Source organism: Salmo salar, chromosome 18, assembly GCF_965601325.2.
Source record: "Salmo salar chromosome 18, fSalSal1, whole genome shotgun sequence".
Taxonomy (NCBI): Eukaryota; Metazoa; Chordata; class Actinopteri; order Salmoniformes; family Salmonidae; genus Salmo; species Salmo salar.
Window position 1 is genome coordinate 21,271,944 of NC_138308.1, and position 27,262 is coordinate 21,299,205.

The 27,262-nt window shown below is 41.0% G+C and overlaps 1 pseudogene; it reads right to left on the reverse strand.

Annotated features, from left to right (window-relative positions):
• Positions 1-14,401: 14,401 nt before the first annotated feature.
• On the reverse strand, positions 14,402-24,148 carry LOC145861839 (uncharacterized; annotated as a pseudogene).
• Between the last annotated feature and the right edge of the window lie 3,114 nt (positions 24,149-27,262).

Sequence of the window (27,262 nt, forward strand, 5' to 3'; positions counted from 1 at the left end):
TGCTATGATGTTGGTATCACAAACCAGAGAGACTAAGAGCTATATTAATTATAAATGTGTTGATATACAGTTTGTACAGATATAAACGTCAATGTCGAACCAGTTTAGGATCAATAGATAACAGACAGGTGGATGAATTTCACAGCACATACAGTAATATTTAAAAGGGAATATGATATGAACTTCTGAGAAGCTTATTTTAGAGCTAGTGTAATGCAAGAAAAACTAACAGTCTCATTGTGGCCTTTTGCACATATGCTGTCTTCGAGTGTTTGGTCTGTTGCCTTCACGCAGATTCTTTCTGGGTAGAACACAGTCACTCTCTCCCCTCCCTCTCAGTGTCCCAGTAGTAGCAGCTGTGGGAGTTCAATATGATGATAGTCTGATGTACGCTAGCCTCTGCTCTCTCTGGGTCCCATTCTTTAAATCAACAGCCACGGGGCTTGTGTTGCTGTTGCTCTGTCTATTCTACTATGGTGGGGGCTTCTTGTGGAGCTGAAGTAATTCTAGCCTGGCCTAGAATCAGGTTTACGGTAGTCTCAGTGTTTTGTGTAGGTCCGGTGTAAGAAGGTTCCTAATGGCTAAGTTGAGATTTCCAGACTTTTTTGCCTGCCTAATTAGTCATGACGAGACATATAAACAATGAGAAGGTCACTCTTGTTGTTTCTTCTGTAAAAGTCCTGCAGGTTGCTAGCTCCATATGCTAGACCTCTAATGAGGTAATACCAGTTTATCCTGAGCAGTCTAAAGGCCATGGCAACAGTTAAACCACTGAGGTTTGCACAAGTGGAAAACTCCCACACAATGCATCAGTCATTCACAAAGGAAAATATTTCATCTTCCAGGAGACCCCTGAAATTTTCAGGACTGTCGTTTTTTAGCCTTGTGAACAGGGCTTGAGAGAAACATCCTCCTATTCATAAATTATTAAACAAAGCATATATCACAACCTTTGAGATCAAAACAGCATGCTTGTAAGATACAGGGGGGCAACTCTGATATTTAGCACTGCGAAGTACAAAACAAATCTAAAATGGAAAGGTTAGATGTTTGAAATCTGACACAAGCACAGAGCCTTTGTAATTTCCCTGACAGGTACACAATATGGCAGAGGAGCACTGTAGGGTATATGAATCTATCTTTGTACCTCTCCAAGAGGCTGAGGATTTTGCACCAACACAGAGAATAGGATTCCTGTGAAAATGAATATTTGATGATATTGCTAGCAGGCTATGATTGGAAGCATGAGCGGATTAGCATTCATAACCGCCTCTTGAGCAGAACTTTCATCATTATCAACCTTTAAGTTTAACAGCCAGTGTTAATGCCTACGCTGCTCCTAGGGGCTGTAGAATAGCATGTTAGTGTCTTCCAGGGGTTGCAAACGACAAGGCAGGTAAAAAATATTGACCCTCTTTTACAGTTTTTCAATCGCTTTGGCAAATTTCTTGAAACAGTCTTAACATTCCCTAAACTGTAAGTGCAATTGTCACAACTGTTTTATGGGACATCACACCTCTACTGCATGTCCGCAAAATGTAGTAACTCACCCAAAACATATAATTCATGCTTCAAAACCTAGTTATTGTGTCAGTAAATTGGCCAATGCCACCAAAAGGAAACGTTTTTTTTGTCATCGTGTGAGCCGTACTGGTCAAAATGTTAAGATGTTTTTTCACCGTGTCAGTCAACCCTGGTAATGTTTGTTATATACAAATGTCAGTTTTGTTCTACTTTTTTGTTGACACTGACTGCTTACTGTACTATACCAGAATGTCAGTTGTGTCGAGCTGAATGCTATTGTGTATCCCACAGAGCTTTTTAGATCCCGATTTCAACAGTAGGTAAAGGTTTACTGGGAAAAGTCAATACTGTACAATACTGTAGTACACAGTTAAAGGATATGCACATTTGTATGTATACAGTACATTTATTTTTGTAGCAATGTGTTGCATGTAAACAGAAAATTCACATTTGCATGTTCATTTTTACATATTTCTTACATGTAAAGTCATATATAGTGAAGAGAAAATTTGCCACAAAATGACATCCTTGCAAAAAAAGAAGAAAAAACGCAACAATGAAAAAACCTGCGGTAGTTCTGTAAAAAAACTATAAATTGTACCTTCTCACAGTACGTAACATTACAAGTTCCCATCGTCTTGGTGGACATCCTGTCACTATTGTTGGTCTGGCCAGAGATTTTCCTCAACATCACATCTGATGTTTTTCCCTTGAGATGCACCAGGGGGAAAAAAATCTCCTTGTGTGGCGCAACCATCCCCTGCAATGATCGCCTGAGATGTCCTCACAAGCAGCATTCATGGCATCTAACAGAGACATCTGATCTCGTGCCTGATAGTCATATACTTTCCACCTCCATGCTGAACAAACCTCTTCTATCAGATTCAGGAATAGGGAGGATGGTGGAAGGAACTCCATTGTTATCCTTTCATGCGAAAGGTTTGCTGCAAGCTGACATTATCCCACACAATTACATAATTTGGCAAATCTGGTCTAACTAAACCTCTTTCGTGTTCTGGTATTAGATCTCTGTAAAGTGTATTTAGGAAGACCAGGAGAAGTTGGGTGTTATAGGGCCCAATGTGTGGAACATGTGTGCTCACACCATTCTCAGAAATGGCACCACACATTGTAATATTGCCCCCACGTTGGCCTGGTGTGCCAATTGTGGCTCGGTGTCCAATGAGATTGCGGCCACGCCTCCTGCCTTTGGTCAGATTGAACCCAGCATAGTCCACAAAAACAAGACTGTGGGTCATTTCATGTCCTTCCAGCTCCATTATTCTCTACACAGTAACACAGAAACAAAATATAAAGTCAGTTTTACATAGCCTGTCCTAGAATCAAACAGTTTAGTAAAGTAGACATCTTTTATGTTCTTACGGGTATCTACAACTTCAAGAAGTATATACAGGCATCATTGAAGTACAGTAAAACTCCCTGTACAATATACCATGTGCATACCAATGGTTTCCCTGGTCATACTGGTACCACAGCTCCTTCCCTCTGTCACTATTCCTCTCAAATGCACCTTGTAGAGTTGTTTCAGAGTCATTTGATTTTTTTCCCCCGAACTCTGTCTATAGTGGAAATGCTGAGAGAATTGATATTTACAAAGATATTGTTGTCATTTATGATATCACTTTGGATCTCCCTTAACCTGATGGAATTGTTGGCTATGACCATGTTGCAATTGTCTTGTTCTTGCTGATGGCTGAATACTGCTGCTCTGCCACCAGCATGAGGTTGTTGTGCAGTCCTATATATGGCATGTACTGTAGAATTCACTAACAGATCATGTTACAGGTTATATTCAAATTGTGCTGTGATACTGTATATTCCTAATACATATCTTACAGTATATTGTGATTTTCAGACTTGCATTAACCTTTACAATAGTTGTTGTATTGTTGTGAATGAAATGCTGTAACAAAAGTAAAGAACGAGTACATATTTACCTGTTTTCCCTATGGAATGTTTGCACAATTGATGACACTGTGGACCTGCACTCTCCGACCAGCCTCTTCCATTGTAAGACCATGGGGACTCTTATTCTTTGTCTTCTACCTCTTCCTCTATTATGTCTTCCCCTAACACCACCACCACCACACATTCTTACACACCTTCTTATTTCTCTTCCATGAGTATGTAGCTGCTGTTCAGGGATGTGATGTTCCTCCATGTTCAAAAATGGTAGTGATTGTGCTGTGGGCAAGCTCCATATACACTACCGTTCAAAAGTTTGGGGTTACTTAGAAATGTCCTTGTTTTTGAAAGAAAAACACTTTTTTTTGTCCATTAAAATAACAACAAATGTATCAGAACTACAGTGTTAATGTTGTAAATGACTATTGTAGCTGGAAACGGCAGATTTTTATGGAATATCTACATAGGCGTACAGAGGCCCATTATCAGCAACCATCACTCCTGTGTTCCAATGGCACGTTGTGTTAGCTAATCCAAGTTTATCATTTTAAAAGGCTAATTGATAATTAGAAAACACTTTTGCAATTATGTTAGCACAGCTGAAAACTGTTGTACTGATTAAAGAAGCAATAAAACTGTCCTTCTTTAGACTAGTTGAGTATCTGGAGCATCAGCATTTGTGGGTTCGATTACAGGCTCAAAATGGGCAGAAACAAAGACATTTCTTCTGAAACTCGTCAGTCTATTCTTGTTAATTTATGCTTAACAGAATGATTAAATAAACATCCAATGTAACTCCCTGTGATTAAGTATTGGCTACCATCCACAGCTAGTGATGCTGTCTCTTATATTTTTGGTCCATGTTGCGATAAGCATGGTTTTTGTTTAGACTCCAAATGTTGTAGCGAAAGGAATAATGCAGATTATGTACCTTGCTCTTAGAGGTATGTGAGCTGTTTCAGTATCCTATGTTTAATATGTTGAGTGAACTTCAGTAGGTCGTGGGGGAACAGGGCTTTCCAAAACAATGAACCAATTCAAACAATTGTAGAATTCTCTTGCTCCTTGAAATGTCTCATGGAAATCTGAAAATGAATAGCCTATTCTTCAAAACCGTGCATAGATCAAACTGCTCCTTTTGTCTGGCTTCTACCTCACAATGCCTGCTCCACCAAGATCCAAGGAACCGTCACTTCCCACCCTGTGACACAAACACCGCTGCAGGCGCCCACGGTACTCTATTCTGTTTTGCATTTTATGTCAGGTTCTTTGGTCCGATGCCAGTAAGAGGATAAAAAGCCTTGGCCCCATGATATGATGGGGGTCCTGATTGAAAATCTAGTCAGAGTGGCTACTCTCTTTATAGGAGCTCATTAGTCGGAGAGACCTGTGTGCATTGTTCCAAGTCTGCAGAGTCAGCAAGGGAGCCACTCATCACTCCACCCAATCCAGTCTCCTGCACATCTGGTCTGGCAGCTCCAGGGTGACCTGTGCACGCACAAGCACACGCACACGCACACACACACATGCTAAAGTAAGTGTGCATACACACATACAAAGTTACGCGTACAGGTCCATACCTACTCACACATACACATAATGTAGAATACACAAAGCTGCATACACACCAAGGAAGTGCCTCCCCACATACACAGAGAAACCAATGCACACACATATTCATATAATCTTCTGTGATTTACAGCTAACACAGAAATACACAGACACACAAACAGACAGACACACACACACCCCTGTGATTTACGGCCCACTTTACACACAGCTCAGGTGGCCATCTCCAGCTCTGACCCTGTACTGCAGCTCAGGGACAGAGACTCAGCAGTAGGCTGCAAGGATGCCAGAATACACCACTGCCAATAGCCAGTGAGGGCTAAGTGTCAATCTTCAGTTATGAAGGTATTAAACGCTTTATTGTTGAAAGATTTGTTTTACACAACAGAGCTACTTTTAGACTGTGGTCACCCTCCATTAGTATGAATGTTACACTGAATATATAATATATAAAATAACATATATAATATGTAGCTATGTGCTTGTATCTATCAGAATACTTCATTGCCTTTATCAGAATACAGCAGGATCAAGTAAACAAGTTGTCTTTCTTGAGTCTTGAGTGAAACAGAGAAAAGAAGATGGGACAGTTTTAATCCCATACTGAGAGAGAAAGGACGTGATAGTATTGAAAACATGTCACTGTACATTCATCTGACGGACATTCAGGCAGTGTTCCATTGGCGTCACTCAGACAGAACGAAAAAAACTAGTATAAAACCTGGAACAGTGGCAGAAGCTATCAAATTGACTGAGAGTTTCCGCATAGATGAAAAGCACGAGCTGCTGTTTCAAAAGCCGGAATGAATCAATGGAGTCCGTTGGTATAGCCTCAACATAATGGCTCTCATATAGGGAAGTCCTTTCAGATTAAAGCTACTATAAGAAATCAATACTTATTTTTCTACCAACGCCACTGGCTGTGAGGTACAATGAATTACTTTTTATTTAGGGCCCTATTCAATCAAAACTGGTGTCCTGAGGTTTCTGGATGAGATAAAAGTAAACGATTCCTTCACAGTGTGACTCATATTGATTTACGGTAATCAATAAACTGATGCTGAATATGTGAAACTGAAGGGAACTCAACTGGATGACTCATACTGTACAGAAATACGTTTTTTTAATGTACTTGGTAGGCTGATTCGTTCTTTCTGCCGAGTGCACATGTTTGAACACCAAAATCCTGGAAGCCGCAGCTTTGGAGAGTACCACTTTCACTTCACCTCTCCATACCCCCATCCGACCAGCCCACTGCCAAGCTGGAGAGGTTTTCGCCCAGCCTCCGATGGCCACCTGTGTTTCATGACTGCAACACATCCCTGGCACCATGGCAACCATTTCAGCTGAGTTTCCACTGTGCTGTGGACAGATGCTCTCACTAGATGAGGCCACCTTTGACCCGCCAATGTCACCTCAATCATCACTTCTGCTTACCTCAAATTGAGTGGATTATAATTCGGCACACTAATAATTTAGCAGTGACTTAATAGTCAATAATTTAGCAGTGAATTGTAAACTGTATTCTGTTGCTGTCACAAAAGCCCTCCTGAATTGGAAGGTCTTTGCTTGTTTTGAGGAGGGAGAGAGAGAGAGAGAGAGAGAGAGAGAGAGAGAGAAAAGAGAGAGAGAGAGAGAGCTAAGAGTTGCTTCTCCTTAGATAATTGTTGTTGTGAAAAGTACTGTATATAAAGGAGCTTAGATTCCTATTAGCTTTTTTGGCCTCTGGAAAAAATACAGTTGTCAAGGCAATGAGAATATAGCAGTCTAAAACCTTGCATATGATTCGAATTAGCTCTATGATTTGTGTCATCCACAGACATTATTGTTACAATATAATGAATATAGCATCTCTATTTGCCCAGGATTTAATCAGGTCACAACAGAAGAGATACAAATGAAGATAAAAGCATTGATATAATGTATACTTAAAACATTGTTTCTGAGATATTGATTATGAGTCATAGCCTCAGCTATTTCCTATGATGGCACACTAAAACAGAGGAAGTATAGAGAGTCTTAATCTATGTTGTACATTTTAGATGTGACTGCATTGGAATTATTGCTAACATCAAAGGTAACACTTTTTTAAATGTCTTTTTGTAAAGATCAAAACCAAAATCTAATACCATTCATTTCAGACTCCAGAAAGTGACAACTTGGAAACTCTGATTGAGGAAAATACGATATGCAAAAAATATATGCTTGTCATGGTGCGACAATAATGAGGTACCACTTAAATAACATGTCCCTGATGCTGTGGGATGAGATTTAAATAAGAAATGTTTTCATTTGATGTATAATTCAAATAATTCCTATCAGCTTTATACCTTACTAGTCACCTTTTAAACTAGTGGATATTCTGATATGAATATTAAGACAGATTCATGATCATTTCTGAGAGAACGTTATCAGTAGTGCCAACCACAAATGTTTCTGACTACACACCGGTCCATTTTTGCCCCTGATGTTTAAACACTGAGATGTTTTTTCTATGTGAAATGTGAAGATAATAGTTCCTATAAGCAAAGTTTCTGAAGCTGCTGGCATATTGAAAGACACAGGGATTCTCTCCCTTTAGCTACCTAGGATGCTGTCCAAAAATATGTCAGGTAGGAGTCTTGCAGAGGCAAACCAGTCAGACCAGGTTAGTTAAGACAAACCGTCTCTTAGCTCATATATTTAATAAATGGAGATAAAGGTCAGTGGAGTGCACCATAAAAATCAATTTCTGGGAAACAAAGTGCATTTTTCCCAAACTTCCGAGGTGAAATGAAATAATTAAAAACAACATGCCTGAACTCTTCTTTCTGAGAGGAGCTGGTAAATCTTTCATGAGCGCCATCCACCCATTGAGCATACAAGCTCTAGCCTTCTCTGTGGCACACTTTCCAGACTTATGAATAAAATATGACCCTCACATGGGTCTGCTTAAACAACAAAAAGAGAAGCTGTCAATGATTTAAAACGGAGCTTTAGTTGAGGATAATTTTTCTATTTTAATAAATGCAAACAGCTAAATTCTCACATGATTACATTAGCTAGAGTGGTCAAGACTTCCTCATGAAATTGCTCTGACATCAATCAAAAGTGAAGTTTCTGAGATGACTGTCTGTTTGGCCATCAGAAGCGCTGTGAATTGGATGCCTAATGACTTGATTTAAGCTATAATGCAGTCAGAATTCATTTCTCTGTTTGCTAGATAGGTCTGTAATTGATAAAGCCATCCAAAGCTGGTGGGCATGTCATTAATTATTTTCATAAAAATGTCACAATTATGGCAATATTGAAATGGATATCCAACCGCTGCTAATGCTATGCAAATGAAATGTGTCATAAACGAAGTACTGAGTTTAGCAAAACAAGTTTGCTCTCATCAGAAATCTGCTAACTGCTTTTAAAACTTCCTGAATGATCTTAAAATGGCATGTAATTGCCTGTGTGATATACTTAAGCAATAAGGCCTGAGGAGGTGTGGTATATAGTCAATATACCACGGCTAAGGGCTGTTCTTAGGCTACCAGCTAATCAGCATTCAGGGCTCAAACTAGCCAGTTTATTATATACCATAGACTCAGTTCACTTAAATCAGATGCAAAACAAAAAGGGACAAATCAATAATTACCATGATGAATTGCATGTCTACAGCTCCTGTCATCAGATCTCAATCACATCTCATCCACCCTCAATGGGAGGCTCTCATTAGGATGATTGAAGGCAGCCATTTTGTGTCAAAGGGCTAAAGTACTATCATTAAATGGCCCAGGGATGACGGTTGTATGGGATAGGTAGCCAAGACACTGAGGTTGCATCCCCTTATATCTCAAATTGGGTCCTGTGTGGCTCAGCCAGTAGAGCACAGTGTTTGCAATGCTAAGGTTGTGGGTTTGAGTCCCACAGGAAACCAGTAAGAAAATGTATGCACTACTATAAGTTGTTCTGGATAAGAGTGTCTGCTAAAATTACACCTTGTTGATGTCATTGAGTAGCATGCTTTGAATCAGAGTTGTGAAAATCTCTCTGCTGAGTGTCTGGTTTTTACTTTCAATTAAGACCTAGACAACCAGGTGAGGGGAGTTCCTTAGTAATTAGTGACCTTAATTCATCAACCAAGTACAAGGGAGGAGCAAAATCCCGCAGACACTCGTCCCTCCGTGGAATGAGTTTGACATGTGCTTTGAATCAAGTGTTAAAATAAAGTGTTACAATGACCCTACAAACACTTCCCAATAAAGTTCAACAATCTAGTGCATTGTCTTGAGAAGAATGGAGAGAAAGCCATTTTAAACTATTGCGATGCAACCCTTGAGTACGTCACAACCTATCTAGGGCACAGAAAGAGAGAATAGATTTGGCAATATCATACCCTCAGGTAACTCCAAAACAACATTAGCAGACACACTTGAATAGAAACCCACAGGGCAAGAGAAGGCTTGGCTATGAGACAAATAACTCATTAGAGAAAAGAAGGAAACCTGGACAGAATATGAATCCTGTTTGCAACAAGGCACTAAAGTAATACTGTAAAACATGTGGCAAAGCAATTCACTTTTTATCCTGATTACAAAGTGTTATGTTTGAGGAAAATCCAATACATTACTGAGTACCACTCTTCATATTTTCAAAAATAGTGGTTGCTACATCATGTTATGGGTATGCTTGTAATAGTTAAGGACTGGGGAGTTTTTCAGGATAAAAAATAAATGGAATGGAGCTAAGCACAGGAAGAATCCTAGAGGAATACCTGGTTCAGTCTGCTTTCCATCAGACACTGGGAGATTAATTCACCTTTCAGCAGGACAATAACCTAAAACACAAGGCAAAATCTACACCAGAGTTGCTTACCAAAATGACATTGAATGTTCCTAAGTGGCCTAGTTACAGTTTTGACTTAAATCAGCTTGAAAATCTTATTGAAATATTCAGTAAAAGTTTTAAGGAACTTATTCAAAAACCTCCAAATACCCTATAATTTCTGTTCTCAGAGCGCTAATAAAACCTCCCAGGAAAACTTTAAAGGAAGCAGAGTAAAACGTTTTCAGAACATCCCTGCAACCTAAAAATAAATGTTTGCAGAACAAGCAACATTTTCACGTCCGTTCTCAGAACATTTAAAAAACGTTCCCTTTTACCGTTCAGAAACGTATGGCTTCGTTCCAACAACTAATGTGAAGCCAAAAACATGCATTCCCACAACTTCCAAGGAACCAAATGTGCTAGCTGGGATGTTCTGTCCATGGACAACTTAACTGCAACAACAATTGCCTGTTAAATAATGCATGTATCCAGAATCTTCACATTGGATTAACACTTGACTAGACAATCCTTTCATAGCCCAAAAGTCATTAAGGCTATTTTCTAGTTCACCCTGGGTGTGTGCGGAACTATATTGCCAAAAATAACTTGTTTCTGTGCATCCAAATCATCTGCAGCGGCCAAAGTTAAGTGTAGTTCAAACTCAGGAGACTGATGTTTGCCACACAGTTTTCATTGGCTTCATTTTTCAAACCGAAGGTCATTGACTCCCTCTCAGGTTTGTCAACTTTCATTTTTAATGGTTCAAGGGCCGTAACCAGGATTTGAGTTTTAGTGAGGTCCAGGATTTGTTTTATATTGAAGCTCATTTCTGCATTTCTATATAATAAAAAAAAACTTTAAAATGCTATTTGGAGATCAGCAAAAACAGGCAAAAATGACCCCATCCATGATCACCTTGGCTGCTGTAGATTCATTCACCTCAGTCGATCTACAAACACATAGCTAATATCTATACAATTGTAATGTTATACCCCTGAACGGAGGGAAATATGAGAAATGATTCACACTGACACGTAGCATCAGTGACTGTGATTTGCTTAAAATCATGAACTCTTTACATAAAAAGGTATTGTTTCAAATTATATAGCGTTCATATTGGTATTCTTAGGCATTACTAATCAAGCTCTGCACAAACAGACATCGATGGAGGCCACAGATGATTGTATTATCACATTCACATCAATTATTAGAATACGACTCACTATTCCGTATTAAAATCAGTGATGTAGTGGTAAAAAAAAAGTAGGTAATTGGTCAAATATAAACTCCAGTGGGCGATCGAGATAAAACAAAGAAACTACGATATAAACAACAACTATTACATTTTCAGAACTGTATTGTTAGCATTTTGATTACATTTTAATATTGGCCCAGGCATATAGGGAAGGTAGACCATGTGGAGATGTTCATCTTGAAACATATCAGTAGGGTTAAATCTGTCAAACTGTTTTTCACACCTCATGATTTATGAGGGGGGCTTGGCAGGAGGTAATAGAATGTGTTTTTTTCATCCACGTGGTTTCCCCATGGTTGTAAACATCCAGTTTGTGGGGGACTGATGTCGGGGGTTTGTAATTAGGTAGGGATATGTTCTCCTGTGGCTGTGGGCTTTAATTATGTTCATTAAGACTCTATAATTTAGAGTGAATGAGATGTGTGTGGGGGTTGTCTGTCATTGATATCTGTTTATGACAAATTATGCAGTGTCAGGTAGAAACTGACCCGGGAGTTATGACATAAGACCACAGATCTGTGTCCGTGGACAACTAATTCAAAATAAAAACCGTAATACCTTATTTACATAAGAATTCAGACCCTTTGGTTGAGACTCGAAATTGAGCTCTTCAACTTGGTTGGAGTCCACCTGTGGTCATTTCAATTGATTGGACATGATTTGGAAAGGCACACTCCTGTCTATTTTATATAAGGTCCCACAGTTGACAGTGCATGTCAGAGCAAAAACCAAGCCATGAGGTCAAAGGAATTGTCCGTAGTGCTCCAAGACAGGATTGTGTTGAGACACAGATCTGGGGAAGGGTACCAAAACATTTCTGCAGCATTGAAGGTCCAGAAGAACACAGTGGCCTCCATCATTCTTAAATAGAAGAAGTTTGGAACCACCAAGATTTCCTTGAGCTGGACGCCCGACCAAACTGAGCAATTGGGGGAGAAGGGCCTTGGTCAGGGAGGTGACCAAGATCCCAATGGTCACTCTGACAGAGCTCCAGATTTCCTCTGTGGAGATGGGAGAGCCTTCCAGAAAGACAACCATCTCTGCAGCACTCCACCAATAGGGCCTTTACGGTAGAGTGGCCACTCCTCAGTAAAAGGCACATGACAGGCCACTTGTTTCCCAAAAGGCACCCAAAGGACTCTCAGACCATGAGAAACAAGATTCTCTGGTCTGATGAAGCCAAGATTGAACTCTTTGACCTGAATTCCAAGCATCACGTCTGGAGGAAACCAGGCATCGCTCATCACCTGGCCAATACCGTCCTACGGTGAAGCATGGTGGTGGCAGCATCATGCTGTGGAGATGTTTTTCACTGACAGGGACTGGAAGACTAGTCAGGATAAAGGGAAAGATGAACGGAGCAAAGTACAGAGAGATCTTTGATGAAAACCTGCTTCAGAGCTCTCAGGGCCTGAGACTGGGGCGATGGTTCACCTTCCAAACGGGATAACAACCCTAAGCACACCGCCAAGACAACACAGGAGTGGCTTCGGGACAAGTCTCTGAATGTCCTTGAGTGGCCCAGCCAGAGCCGGACTTTAACCCAATCGAATATCTCTGAAGAGACCAGAAAATAGCTGTGCAGCGACACTCCCCATCCAACCAGACAGAGCTTGAGAGGACCTGCAGAGAAGAATGGGAGAAACTCCCCAAATACAGGTGTGCCAAGCTTGTAGCATCATACCCAAGAAAACACGAGGCTGTAATCAATGCCAAATGTTCTTCAACAAAGTCTGAATACTTCTGTAAATGTTATATTTCATTTTTTATATATATATTTGATTTTATATATATATTTTTATATATATACACTTGCAAACATTTCTAAAAATCTGTTTTTGCTTTTTCATTATGGGGTATTGTGTGTAGACTGATGAGGGCAAAAAAAGATTTAATACATTTTAGAACAAGGTTGTAACGTAACAAAATGAAAAATCCCAAAAAACTTCACAGATCTTCATTGTAAAGGGTTTAAACACTGTTTCCCATGCTTGTTCAATGAACCATAAACAATTAATGAACATGCACCTGTGGAACGGTCGTTAAGACACCAAAAGCTTACAGACGGTAGGCAATTAAGATCACAGTTATGAAAACGTAGGACACTAAAGAGGCCTTTCTACTGACTCTGAAAAACACCAAAAGAAAGATGCCCAGGGTCCCTGCTCATCTGCGTGAACGTGCCTAAGGCATGCTGCAAGGAGGCATGAGGACTGCAGATGTGGCCAGTGCAATAAGTTCAAAATTCTGTACTGTGAGACGCCTAAGACAGCGCTACAGGGAGACAGGATGGACAGCTGATCGTCCTCGCAGTGGCAGACCACGTGTAACAACTGCACAGGATCGGTACATCCGAACATCACACCTGCAGGACAGGTACAGGATGGCAACAACAACTGCCCGAGTTACACCAGGAACGCACAATCCCTCCATCAGTGCTCAGACTGTCCTCGTTAGGCTGAGAGAGGCTGGACTGAGGGCTTGTAGGCCAGTTGTAAGGCAAGTCCTCACCAGACATCACTGGCACAATGTCGCCTATGGGCACAAACCCACCGTCGCTGGGCCAGACAGGACTGGCAAAAAGTGCTCTTCACTGACGAGGCGGGGTTTTGTCTCACCAGGGGTGATGGTCGGATTCGTGTTTATCGTCGAAGGAATGAGCATTACACCGAGGCCTGTACTCTGGAGCGGGATCGATTTGGAGGTGGAGGGTCCGTCATGGTCTGGGGCGGTGTGTCACAGCATCATCGGACTGAGCTTGTTGTCATTGCAGGCAATCTCAACGCTGTGCGTTACAGGGAGACATCCTCCTCCCTCATGTGGTATCCTTCCTGCAGGCTCATCCTGACATGACCCTCCAGCATGACAATTCCACCAGCCATACTGCTCATTCTGTGTGTGATTTCCTGCAAGACAGGAATGTCAGTGTTCTGCCATGGCCAGCGAAGAGCCCGGATCTCAGTCCCATTGAGCACGTCTGGGACCTGTTGGATCGGAGGGGGAGAGCTATGGCCATTCCACCCATAAATGCCTGGGAACTTGCAGGTGCCTTGGAAGAGTGGGGTAACATCTCACGGCAAGAACTGGCAAATCTGATGCAGTCCATGAGGAGGAGATGCACTGCAGTACTTAATGCAGCTGGTGGCCACACCAGATACCGACTGTTACTTTTGATTTTGAACCCCCCTTTGTTCAGGGACACATTATTCCATTTCTGTTAGTCACATGTCTGTGGAACTTGTTCAGTTTATGTCTCAGTTGTTGAATCTTGTTATGTTCATACAAATATTTACACACGTTAAGTTTGCTGAAAATAAATGCAGTTGACGTTTATTTTTTTACTGAGTTTGTCAGGTTGAAGAGAAAGTGGACTTTGAACAGTTCATCAAATGCACACAGACCACTAGTTGCCTGGCAGGGAACTAGCCTCTTGTCCACCACAATGTAGTAGTTGTCAATCTTGCTCTGTCTTCTTCCGACGGCAAGGAAGTATGGCTGTCGACCATGGCTCCCATCAAGATGGTCTTCAATGCTGGAGCATGACTGCAACACACAAAGGGTCTTAAGTCACTCTCCACATGTTAAGACAATGAAGAGACAACCCAATAAAGAAATTACACAACAATTACTGTATCATCTTACCTTATGAAAGTGCACTAGACTGCCCACATGATCACTGGCACTGAGCTTGGTCCTCTTCCCTCCTGCTGATGGTGGGAGGAGATGAATCAGCAGCAGGGAGGACACATCATTGTCCCAGTCTGAGGGATAGAAAAAGCAAACCCCAAATCACATAAAACAATACGCTGAATTTGAAATATTGCACTACCCACGAGGGAATCCACTAACTGGTTTCGCTGTCATTCTCCGGCAGTTTTTCTGCAGACTTCAGGAGCGGTGGTAGTCAGGGATTTTGCCAGTTTGATGACTTTAGGCTTCAATACTGTGTCCCACTTTTCATGGAGCTTAGAGGATGTTTCATCTTCAAACATCAGCAAAAAGTCCTGATTCACCTAAAACAAAGTGGATCAACTCAACTTTATGACCAACACAAAATCCTGTTCTCAATCAGACAAATAGCCTGTAGTTCTGATTCCAAGACATACTACATAACTCACCAATCCTATGATTCCCAGAAACCTGGGAAAGACTGAGGACATCTGTGCTTTTGTCTGGACTATAAACTAGCTCCTGGAGACACTGGAATACCTCCTACATCTTCTGATAAATTAGTTTTCATTGGCCGAGTGAACAAGGAATGATATGGCCTCCTTGCAAGCATCACCAACAAGCTGGTGGTCCAGGTCAGTTTTCCACCTATGGGTTGGGCCTCCTGAATTCCAAGAGCATAACATTCTCTCTGTTGATGAGTGGGAAGCCTCCTACTCAAAAACAATAGAGCATACTCACAGCAAATATGTTTAACCTTAGTTTTGTTGATGAATGTACTGTATCTTTCTACAGTCTCATAATGATGCCAAATAACATGAATGTATAGATTGATTGTTTTGATCCATTGTTTGTGGCCAGATTGGCTAATGAGAAGCTTACTCATGCATCTCTTTCATGTGGCTGACTAAGATGGCAATCATCTCTCTCCTGGTTCTGTGGTGCAATGTTTTGGTTGTCTGGTACCCTTCGAATATGTCTTGCCCGCCAGGTCTACTAGTCAGGGCATCTTGGAACATCTGTTAAAACAAGAGAAAAGTAAAATAATTTAGGGTTGGTTTATGCTGTCAGAATCTCCATGAAGAGCAAACACGGAAATGGGATTATCAACCTCCAATATCAGTTGTAACTATACCTCTTTTTCTGCTGCGGAGTCGATGGCCTCATCTCCTAATGTTGTGTGGGCCTTTTTAGACAGTCTTTCTGGAGATCTCAGGTCTAAGTCACTTGACGAGAGGGATAATGTGTCTGTGCACGAACTAGGTGTCGAACAGCCTGTAGGAGAAAAGTCTGAGCACAAAAAATGGATCAAAGCAATCAATCTATACATCATGTTATTTGATATCATTATGTGAGACTGTAGAAAGATACCTTCATCAAGATCTTTGATTGTGAGGCACAGGTCTGGATTGGCCTCAATCAGGTCCAGCAGGACATCCTCCACCTCCGTTTGGGAATCATCAAATTGTGTATTTGTGCTGCAAAGGGCAGTCCAAACCTATTTTGGTCTACAAAAACAGAGACTAATCAGAATACAAGGAGATAAGCCACCTAGGGGGCTACAGAATGGGTCTGACCCAAATCAAGCCCAAGGGTTCAATTAAGAACACATCAGACAGTTCATATATTCAACTTGATTGATGAAATCTCCATAAGAGAACCCAGGCTGCAACTTCATGAACTTCTTACATTTTTGGTATTGGACCTTCAACATGTTACACCGCAATTACACACAATGTCATATTTAAGTAAAATTTGGTTGCAAACATTTTATGGTGTAGCTGTAGATATAGAAACAATCACACAAAATGCCCCATTATACCCTCTCCCCCTTGTCTTCCCTGCAGGGGATCAACCATTTGTTCCGAATGCCACTTTAATGATGCCTGCCTGCAGAACCGGGGCTTGGCAAGGCAATATTCCAGTGAAATCAACCAACCAACCAAACTAGCAAGCTAACGCTTGCGTCCCACCTACTCAACAGCCAGTGTAATCCCGTGGTGCGATATTCAAATACCTTAGAAATGCTATTACTTCAATTTCTCAAACATATGACTATTTTACACCATTTTAAAGACAAGACTCTCGTTAATTTAACCACACTGTCCGATTTCAAAAAGGCTTTACAACGAAAGCAAAACATTAGATTATGTCAGCAGAGTACCCAGCCAGAAATAATCAGACACCCATTTTTCAAGCTAGCATATAATGTCACATAAACCCAAACCACAGCTAAATGCAGCACTAACCTTTGATGATCTTCATCAGATGACAATCCTAGGACATTATGTTATACAATACATGCATGTTTTGTTCAATCAAGTTCATATTTATATCAAAAAACAGCTTTTTACATTAGCATGTGACTAGCATGTGACTAGCATTCCCACCAAACACTTCCGGTGAGTTTACTAAATTACTCACAATAAACGTTCACAAAAAACATAACAATTATTTTAAGAATTATAGATACAGAACTCCTTTATGCACTCGCTATGTCCGATTTTAAAATAGCTTTTCGGTGAAAGCACATTTTGCAATATTCTGAGTAGATAGCCCGGCCATCACAGGCTAGCTATTTTGACACCCACCAAGTGTGGTACTCACCAAACTCCGATTTACTATTAGAAAAGTTTGATTACCTTTGCTGTTCTTCGTCAGAATGCACTCCCAGGACTTCTACTTCAATAACAAATGTTGGTTTGGTCCCAAATAATCCATAGTTATATCCAAATAGTGGCGTTTTGTTCGTGCGTTCAAGATACTATCCGAAGGGTAAAGAAGGGTGACGCGCCCGACGCGTTTCGTGACAAAAAAATTCTAAATATTCCATTACCGTACTTCGAAGCATGTCAACCGCTGTTTAAAATCAATTTTTATGCTATTTTTCTCTTAAAAAAGCGATAATATTCCGACCGGGAGTCGTTGTTTTCGTTCAAAGAGAGAGAAAGTAAACATGGTGTCGGCTCGTGCACGCGCCTCCAGTCTCATTGTCCTCAGATCGACCATTATCCACCATTCATCTTTCTGGCGCCTTCTGAGAGCCTATGGGAGCGTTAGAAAATGTCACGTTATGCCAGAGATCCCCTGTTTTGGTTAGAGATGATCAAGAAGGCCATGAAATGGTCAGAGAGAGCGCTTCCTGTTTGGAATCTTCTCAGGTTTTGGCCTGCCAAATGAGTTCTGTTATACTCACAGACACCATTCAAACAGTTTTAGAAACTTTAGGGTGTTTTCTATCCAGATCAAATAATTATATGCATATTCTAGTTACTGGGCAGGAGTAGTAACCAGATTAAATTGGGTACGTTTTTTATCCGGCCGTGCAAATACTGCCCCCTATCCCCAACAGGTTTTAAGAACAAATTCTTATTTTCAATGACGGCCGAGGAACAGTGGGGCAGAACAACAGATTTGTACCTTGTCAGCTCGGGGATTAACTTGCAACCTTTCGGTTACTAGTCCAATGCTCTAACCACTAGGCTACCCTGCCGCCCCTATATATAGGAAAGAAACTGGCCAATACATTTCAAGCCGTATTGTCTTCAACACAATGTCTGAGCTGTGATTAAGAACAAGCACACACCATAGACATGTTCATCTAAAAGACCGAGGACAACCCTATCACGTCTGGCCATGTGCGTTAGCTAGCTAACGTTAGCACTAATTTACAAGATGTTGAGTTTGATGTTGTAGCTAGATATAGCTAGCTAGATGTCTAGCCATTTTTGGCCAGACAAACATCCTTATGTATATGCGTTTTCAAGAACAAATTAGCAGATATTAGCCATGTTGTTTCCTTCACTTCCAGGCTAGCTACATGCTGCACCAAACAAGGCTCAAATTTATCACACCATGCTCCTGCTGCACCACTACTGTTAGTTGGCCTCACTCATGAACTCAACATGCACATGATTGAAATCACCTACAGTAACTGTACAGCCTTACTCTGATCCTTTTGGATTTCGAATTCATTTTCTTAAATCGAATAGTTTGCTAATTTTAGAGAACTAATGAAGTTGAGACAAAGTTCCCGCTAACATTTAGCTAGATAGCTAATTAATCTAGCGCAAATGTTAACTAACCACATTAGCTAGTCATCAACTTTCTAAATCTAAACTTCGCAGATGTAGACAAATTTACAAACAAAGATTTTGACCATTAACTTAGCCGATATAACAAGTTTGGCCACCAGCTAACTTATTAAAAAATATATTAAAACATGAACATATCACTTACCTTTCACACTTCACAATTCCAGCTGCCCTTGCACCATCGGCAATTAGATGAAAAGGAAGTTTCAAGTTAAAACCGAAAGCTCAATCAACACTGCTCAGTGCCACTGCCCAACCTCTGTACAGTAACTCTCAACTGGGAGTTATATTAGCACAGAGGGTGTAAAAACAACTCTTACATCAACACCTCTTAACACAAAAAAATGTAACACCAAGAAAATGAACACTTGTTTATACTGGCCAATTTGACCTGGTCTAATTAATAAAGTAAAGTTATTCTAATAAAATGCTCATTCTCGTTGGTTAATTTAAAAAGTGTGGGTCGGGTTGAGGCGCAAAGGGATAAATGCTGCCCTCTTCTCTCAGCTTAGGGTTGAACATCATTTTACGATGTGCTCCATAGCAGTTTGTTTGTTGTGTCCTGTTTGTTCAGGCAGTTTATTTAGACTGTTCTGGTAGACTCTCTTTAGTACCAGTAAGGGTAGAGTAAGGTTCTGTTTAGAGCTGGAAAAGGGGTAATCCCTAGTTATGCTGTTTAGCATTTAGGCCTAGTCTTAGCTGAGGTATGAACCCTCTTGAGGAGCTGAGCTTTAGACTCACCGTCATCTGTCGTTTTTGTGAGTATGGACAACTGTTTTTTGAGACAAGCCATGTATCCTGCATCTGTAATAACTTCAAGTAATGTTTTTGTACAATCATGGGTCCTCCTCATTCCCACCTATCACCTCATTTGGCTACTCTGGATCTGATATTCTACAGTATCTTGTACACTGAACAAAAATATACAATTGAAGTCGCAAGTTTACATACACTTAGGTTGGAGTCATAAAAACTTGTTTTTCAACCACTCCGCAAATGTCTTGTTAAGAAACTATAGTTTTTGCAAGTTGGTTAGGACATCCGCTTTGTGCATGACACAAGTAATTTTTTCCAACAACTGTTAACAGACAGATTATTTCACTTATAATTCATTGAATCACAATTCCAGTGGGTCAGAAGTTTACATACACTAAATGGAATGTGCATCATGAGGAAGGAAAATTATTTGGATGTATTGAAGCAACATCTCAAGACATCAGTCAGGAAGTTAAAGCTTGGTCGCAAATGGGTCTTCCAAATGGACAATGACTCCAAGCATACTTCCAAAGTTGTGGCAAAATGGCTTAAGGACAACAAAGTCAAGGTATTTGAGTGGCCATCACAAAGCCCTGACCTCAATCCTATAGAAAATTGGTGGGCAGAACTGAAAAAGCATGTGCGAGCAAGAAGGCCTGTAAAACCTGATTCAGTTACACCAGCTCTGTCAGGAGGAATGGGCCAAAATCCACCCAACTTATTGTGGGAAGCTTGTGGAAGGCTACCCAAAACGTTTGACTCAAGTTAAACAATTTAAAGGCAATGCTACCAAATACTAATTGAGTGTATGCAAACGTCTGACCCACTGGGAATGTGATGAAAGAAATAAAAGCTGAAATAAATAATTCTCTCTACTATTATTCTGACATTTCACATTCTTAAAATAAAGTGGTGATCCTAACTGACCTAAGACAGGGACTTTTTATTTGGATTAAATGTCAGGAATTGTGAAACACTGAGAGAGAGTTTAAATGTATTTGGCTAAGGTGTATGTTAACTTCCGACTTCAACTCTAGGTATCATATATTTTACTGGTAAAATATAAATCCTGCAGTAGCCCTCTCTTGTTGTGGCTGGCTAGCTTGCTACTATAGAATCAGACACAAGTCAGTAGAATCAGACCATGACCACTTCATGAAAAAGCACTACAGTGCAGTCGGAAAGTATTCAGATCCCCTGACTTTTTCCACATTTTGTTACGTTACAGCCTTATTCTAAATTTGATTAAATAGTTTTTTCCCCCCTCATCAATCTACACACAATACTCCATAATGACAAAGCAAAAACAGGTTTTTACAATTTTTTTCTCATTTAAATAACAAACAAAAAACTGAAATATAACATTTACATATTCAGACCCTTTACTCAGTTCTTTTTTGAAGGGTCTTTGGCAGTGACTACAGCAAGTCTTCTTTGGCACACCTGTATTTGGGTAGTTTCTCCCATTCCTCTCCCATCCTCTCAAGCTCTGTCAGGTTGGATGGGGAGCGTCGCTGCACAGTTATTTTCAGGTCTCTACAGTGATGTTTGATTGGGTTCAAGTCCGGGCTCTGGCATGGCTGCTCAAGGACATTCAGAGACTTGTTCCGAAGCCACTCCTGCATTGTCTTGGCTGTGTGCTTAGGGTTGTTGCCCTGGTGGAAGGTGAATCTTCGCCCCTGTCTGAGGTCCTGAGCGCTCTGGAGCAAGTTTTCATCAAGTTTGGCCGGGCGGCCAGCTCTAGGAAGAGTCTTGGTGGTTCCAAACTTCTTCTATTTAAGAATGATGGAGTCCATTGTGTTTTTGGGGACCTTCAATGCTACAGACATTTTTTCTACCCCAGATCTGTGTCTCGACACAATCTTGTCTCGGAGCTCTACAGACAATTCCTTCGACCTCATGGCTTGTTTTTTTCTCTGACATGCACTGTAAACTGTGGGACCTTATATAGACAGGTGTGTACCTTTCCAAATCATGTCCAATCAATTGAATTTACCACAGCTGGACTCCAATCAAGTTGTAGAAAAATCTCGAGGATGATCAATGGAAACAGGATGCACCTGAGCTCAATTTCCAGTCATAGGAAAGGGTCTGAATACTTATGTAAATACGTTTTTTTTTTATACATTTGCAAACATTTACATAAACCAGCTTTTGCTTTGTCATTATGGGGTATTGTGTGTAGATTGCTGAGAATTTTGATTTATTTAATACATTTTAGAATAAGGCTGTAACTTAACAAAATGTGTAAGAAGTCAAGGGGTCTCAATACTTTGCAAATGTACTATATATATATATATATGTATATATATATATATATATATATATATATATATATATATATATATATATATATATATATATAAATAATATATATATTTTTGTTATTATTTTTTTTACAGACACAGTATATTTTACATTAGTTATCTTGCTGTTTTTAGTCCCTTCAGCTCCACTCAACCCCTCCCATCTATCTTTGAACATCATCCTGATTTCCAACTGTGCTGTGATGTTTCACAAATGTTCTATTCTCATAGTTTCCACAGATTCTAAATTAAAGATGCCTTTTTTTTACTAAGATTATTATATTACTGATCAATTGACAATTAATTTTTAAATCACACAGCAGTACTATTTGCAGAGTTCCAGATAAATGTTCCAATTCTTCAGCCATTCCTGAACCTGTGACCAAAAACAAGCTACATATGGACAGTATCAAAACAAATGATCAAATGATTCTGTCTCTTCGTAGCAAAATCTGCAGAGCTGGGATGGTTGTATCCCCAAAATACAGTGGGGAGAACAAGTATTTGATACACTGCCGATTTTGCAGGTTTTCATACTTACAAAGCATGTAGAGGTCTGTAATTTTTATCATAGGTAGACTTCAACTGTGAGAGACGGAATCTACAACAAAAATCCAGAAAATCACATTGTATGATTTTTAAGTAATTCATTTGCATTTTATTGCATGACATAAGTATTTGATCACCTACCAACCAGTAAGAATTCCGGCTCTCACAGACCTGTTAGTTTTTCTTTAAGAAGCCCTCCTGTTCTCCACTCATTACCTGTATTAACTGCACCTGTTTGAACTTGTTACCTGTATAAAAGACACCTGTCCACACACTCAATCAAACAGACTCCAACCTCTCCACAATGGCCAAGACCAGAGAGCTGTGTAAGGACATCCGGGATAAAATTGTAGACCTGCACAAGGCTGGGGTGGGCTACAGGACAATAGGCAAGCAGCTTGGTGAGAAGGCAACAACTGTTGGCGCAATTATTAGAAAATGGAAGAAGTTCAAGATGACGGTCAATCACCCTCGGTCTGGTGCTCCATGCAAGATCTCACCTCATGGGGCATCAATGATCATGAGGAAGGTGAGGGACCAGCCCAGAACTACACGGCAGGACCTGGTCAATGACCTGAAGAGAGCTGGGACCACAGTCTCAAAGAAAACCATTAGTAACACACTACGCCGTCATGGATTAAAATCCTGCAGCGCACGCAAGGCCCCCCTGCTCAAGCCAGTGCATGTCCAGGCCTGTCTGAAGTTTGCCATTGACAATCTGGATGATCCAGAGGAGGAATGGGAGAAGGTCATGTGGTCTGATGAGACAAAAATAGAGCTTTTTGGTCTAAACTCCACTCGCAGTGTTTGGAGGAAGAAGAAGGATGAGTACAACCCCAAGAACACCATCCCAACCGTGAAGCATGGAGGTGGAAACATCATTTTTGGGGATGCTTTTCTGAAAAGGGGACAGGACAACTGCACCGTATTGAGGGGAGGATGGATGGGGCCATGTATCGCGAGATCTTGGCCAACAACCTCCTTCCCTCAGTAAGAGCATTGAAGATGGGTCGTGGCTGGGTCTTCCAGCATGACAACGACCCGAAACACACAGCCAGGGCAACTAAGGACTGGCTCCGTAAGAAGCATCTCAAGGTCCTGGAGTGGCCTAGCCAGTCTCCAGACCTGAACCCAATAGAAAATCTTTGGAGAGAGCTGAAAGTCCGTATTGCCCAGCGACAGCCCCAAAACCTGAAGGATCTGGAGAAGGTCTGTATGGAGGAGTGGGCCAAAATCCCTGCTGCAGTGTGTGCAAACCTGGTCAAGAACTACAGGAAACGTATGATCTCTGTAATTGTTTCTGTACCAAATATTAAGTTCTGCTTTTCTGATGTATCAAATACTTATGTCATGCAATAAAATGCAAATTAATTACTTAAAAATCATACAATGTGAATTTCTGGATGTTTGTTTTAGATTCCGTCTCTCACAGTTGAAGTGTACCTATGATAAAAATTACAGCCCTCTACATGCTTTGTAAGTAGGAAACACTGCCAATTTTGCAGGTTATCAAATACTTGTTCTCCCCACTGTATACATAACATTCTGTTGCTTGCAAGAATTTTGTATAATAATTTAAATAGAAAAACTGTTTGGAATCCGGTGTCGTTTTGTGTATCAGTTCATAAACCATGTGCCAATTTTGGTCTTTAATGCATCACCGACAGACAGGTTCCTTACCCTCTTCCACTTTCCTCTTCCATTTTTGCGGTAATGCTGCAATCAGTTGGTTCAGGCTGTTGAAGAGCTCCAGACTTATTTTCAGTCACTGCAGGCCTCCCTTTATGGTATCAAACTGGTCTTGAATGTACAAAAAAACTAAATTCATGACCTTTACTAGAGCTTGCACTCAGCCAGAGAAGGTTAGCATTGTCACATCTGGTGGCTTATCCATTGAAAAAGTGTCATCCTACAAATACCTAGGTATATGGTTGGATGACAAGTTGTCCTTTAAAGGTCATGTGGATAATCTTGTGAGGAAGCTTAAATTGAAATTGGGTTTTTATTTTCGTACTAAGACTTGCTTCTCGCTTATGGCTAGAAAGAAGCTTGCTCAGGCCACTTTTCTTTTTGTAATTGATTATGGTCACTTGTTGTAATCGGATTCGCGTTTATCGTCGTAGGAATGAGCGTTACACCGAGTCCTGTACTCTGGAGTGGGATCGATTTGGAGGTGGAGGTCCGTCATGGTCTGGGGCGGTGTGTCACAGCATCATCGGACTGAGCTTGTTGTCATTGCAGGAAATCTCAATGCTGTGTGTTACAGGGAAGACATCCTCCTCCCTCATGTGGTACCCTTCCTGCAGGTTCATCCTGACATGACCCTCCAGCATGACAATTCCACCAGCCATACTGCTCGTTCTGAGCATGATTTCCTGCAAGACAGGAATGTCAGTGTTCTGCCATGGCCAGCGAAGAGCCCGGATCTCAATCCCATTGAGCACGTCTGGGACTTGTTGGATCAGAGGGTGAGGGCTAGGGCCATTCCCCCCCAGAAATGTCTGGGAACTTGCAGGTGCCTTGGTGGAAGAGTGGGGTAACATCTCACAGCAAGAACTGGCAAATCTGATGCAGTCCATGAGGAGGAGATGCACTGCAGTACTTAATGTAGCTGTGGCCACACCAGATACTGACTGTTACTTTTTTGTTCAGGTACACATTATTCCATTTCTGTTAGTCACATGTCTGTGGAACTTGTTCAGTTTATGTCTCAGTTGTTGAATCTTGTCATGTTCATACAAATATTTACACATGTTAAGTCTGCTGAAAATAAATGCAGTTGACAGTGAGAGGACATTTCTTTTTTTGCTGAGTTTAGGTTGTAATATGGCTTTTTTTCCTGGCTTGGGTTCCTCAGTGATTTTACCCACGCAACGCTACTTCTGACTGCAGTTCGGCGTCGTAAATGACTTCAGTGGGCCAATGCACACCTTCGATGGCCACTGGCATGATGCATGACCCCAATGGTGCAACAATCTGCACACAATTCCTGGAAGCTGAAAATATCCCAGTTCTGGCCTCCCGAGTGGCGCAGTGGACTAAGGCACTGCATCGCAGTGCTAGCTGTGCCACTAGAGATTCTGGGTTCGAGTCCAGGCTCTGTCGCAGCCGGCTGCGACCGGGAGGCCCATGGGGTGGTGCACAATTGGCCCAGCGTCGTCCAGGTTAGGGGAGGGTTTGTCCGGCAGGGATATCCTTGTCTAGTGGCTCCTGTGGCGGGCCGGGCGCAGTGCACGCTGACCAGGTCGACAGGTGTATGGTGTTTCCTCTGACACATTGGTGCAGCTGGATTCCTGGTTGGATGGGCATTGTGTCAAAGAAGCAGTGCAGTTGGGTTGTGTTTCGGAGGACGCATGGCTCTTGACCTTCGCCTCTCCCGAGTCCGTACGGGAGTTGCAGCGATGAGACAAGACTGTAACTACTACCAATTGGGGAGAAAAAAAGGGTGATTTTATTTTTTTTTTTAAATACCCCAGTTCTACTCAGCCTGCATACTCACCAGACATGTCACCCATTGAGCATGTTTGGGATACTCTGGATCGACGTGTAAGACAGCGTGTTCCAGTTTCCATTGAAGAGGAGTGGACAACATTCCACAGGCCACAATCAACAACCTCATCAACTCTATGTGAAGGAGATGTGTCACGCTGCATGAGGCAAATGTTGGTCATACCAGATACTGACTGGTTTTCTGTTCCATGCCAATAACTTTTTAAAGTATCTGTACCAACAGACGCATATCTGTATTCCCAGTCATGTGAAATCCATACTTTAGGGCCTAATTAATTAATTTCGATTGACTGATTTCCTTATATGAACTGTAACTGTCACGTTCTGACCAGTAAAGGGGTTATTTGTTATTGTAATTTGGTCAGGACGTGGCAGAGGGGTATTTGTTTTATGTGGTTCGGGGTGTGTGTTTATGTAGAGGGGTGTTTGGTTAGTGTTTTCTGGGGTTTTTGGGCTATGTTCTATGTTAGTATATTTCTATGGTCTATTCTAGTCTTTTTAGTTCTATGTTTAGTTTATTGATTTGGCCTTCAATTGGAGGCAGCTGTTCCTCGTTGCCTCTGATTGAAGGTCCTATATAGAGGGGTGTGTTTTGTTTGGGTTTTGTGGGAAGTTGTGGTTGCATAGCTGTGTTTGTGCACTGCTATGTTTAGCCTGCATTACTCTATGTCATAAAATAAAGATGAGCATTCACGTACCCGCTGCATTTTGGTCCACTTCCTACGACGGCCGTTACAGTAACTCAGTAAAATCTTTTAAATTGTTGCATGTTGCGTTTATATTTTTGTTCAGTGTACTATGTCTGTATATCATTAGTCTACCATAAATATATCCATAGTATAACTGCATAATATCCTTCTAAAGCACATTTTGATGGGTAGCCAGGCTGGGACTCCCTCGTACAGTCAGTCAAATTCAAATCCTGGAGAGCCGCTTGTCTGCTAAGTTATTTCCTTTGAATTTGTGTTTAGTTAAGACCTAGAAGACCAGGTGAGAGGAGGTCCAAACTAATAAACCAACAGACACTCGCCCCTCCAGGAATTGAGTTTAACACCCCTGGCTTAGTCCTTACATCAAGAGGTCTGAACATAACAATAGATTTTAATTTCCAGAATTCAGAATAAATTGGGCTTCCAAAAATAATACGGTTGCCCAGATCGGTTTATTTTGATTGAAGACAAAAAATAAATGTAAAAAGTTATATGGCCTATGTAAACAGCCAAGCTCTGTGCCCAGATTTTAAATCCCAATGTGGGGATTCGATTAAGCTGGTCGTAGCGCCAGGTTGGGTGGAAATTTCAATGGTT